Source organism: Parus major, chromosome 4 (assembly GCF_001522545.3).
Source record: "Parus major isolate Abel chromosome 4, Parus_major1.1, whole genome shotgun sequence".
Classification (NCBI taxonomy): domain Eukaryota; kingdom Metazoa; phylum Chordata; class Aves; order Passeriformes; family Paridae; genus Parus; species Parus major.
The window spans coordinates 62,691,806-62,693,438 of NC_031771.1; positions in this window are offsets into that span (position 1 = coordinate 62,691,806).

Consider the following 1,633-nt stretch of genomic DNA (forward strand, 5'->3'; position numbering starts at 1 on the left):
CATTTCTACTGGGACATCTGTACTTCTCGCTGCTCTCCCACATTCCCTGGAATCATTTCCCAGCAGTTCAGAAACAAGGTACCATTTCCTGCAAAACTGACCTCGGTAAAAAATATCTTTTGAGAAAAATTAATTGCTTCTCCCTGATGAGCCCCCTGATCCCAACATTCATTGCCTTTAGGAAGTGGGAGGGTTGTGGAAGGAAAGTATCTCCTGTTGGTGTGTGGCTGCAGCTTAAAATGCTATGCCTGAAATAAAACACCAAGGGAAGATTTCTTTCTGTTTTCTCATTGGGGAGGAAAAGTTTTTGAGAAAGTTAAAGACAATACTGAGATTAGGCTGCTGTTGTTTCAGCTCAGTGGCAGACGTTGAAGCTTTGGCTAAAAGCCCATTGACAGGACCAGATGTTTTAGTCTTGCACTTCCTTTGCAATGGGAAATAATGAAAACTGAGCCTTGTAAACGGAACGGGACTTTGCCGATTTAATTCTTTTGTCGTGTCATTTTGATTCATATCATTAGAAAATCTTCCTGCCAGGGGTTCAGCAGGGGTTCAGCAAAACAGGAGCTTGTAAGGGAGCTGCAAATGGGGTTTCACAGGTGCCTTCTCATCTTGTTTTCAGTTCTCCGATGTCATCTTTAGTAGCTCTCACCCTGAGAAACCTATGGGAATCTATCAATTTTCCAAAGGTAATTGCTTTCTGGGAGTTCATTTGGTGTGGTGTGTGATACATAACCCCTTCCAGTTTATAGTGCAGTCTATAAGAACTCACAGAGGACTGGAATTCAATGCTCAGTGCTCAGAGAAGCTGATGACCTCCCCAGAGCTCTGCCCTGGGTGTGACATGGAACATCACTGCGCTACCTGGGTGACCTGGGTCACTCTTCACCTATTTTAGCTACCAGAGCATCCTCTGTGCACAGTGCAGAGAAAGATGCTTCCAGGTGTGACATTTTTTGTAGGGAATTCCTCTTTTGGAAGTGTCTGTGCTGGCTGTGTAAAGAGTGTGGGCGGCTCAGACCATAACAGAGTGGGATGAACTCGGGGTCAACTGTTCTCAACAAAACACAATCATTCTTTTTTCCCCTGTTCTGCCTTGCACCTGAATATAAGTAGCTTTCTTCCTCTGCCAGACACACTTGATTTTTTCATTAAGTGACCTCAAGTATGAGAAGTTCAGTGGGTTTAAGCACCTTTTCTTTTCAAACACAACCAAATCAAGGAGGTACCTAAGATGGTTGGAAACAGAGCTGGCAGTGCAAAAATCCCTGAATTTCTCCCTCAGAGCAATGTTTGTAATTTGTCATGGCTTCCTGGGCTTAGTTGAAGCTGCAACTAGAAAGAGCCATCACAACCACCTGGTTGGATCCCTCTGCTCTCAGTTTTTCCCAGATCCTTCTGCTCTGAAACATTTCACTGCTGGGAGTGTCAGCAGTGCTGCTCCAGAACCTTGGTCCCACCAGCCTGAAGCTTTCTGTGCCACCAGTGCTGATGCTCTCAACAAACCCATAAATTCAGCACAAAAACCTTGTGGACCCTGGAGCAACTGCAGCAAAAGCAACTGAGATAGGGCCATTGTGAATAATTGAAGGGTAATGTAAAAGTAACAGATGACAGAAACTTCGTACTTTGC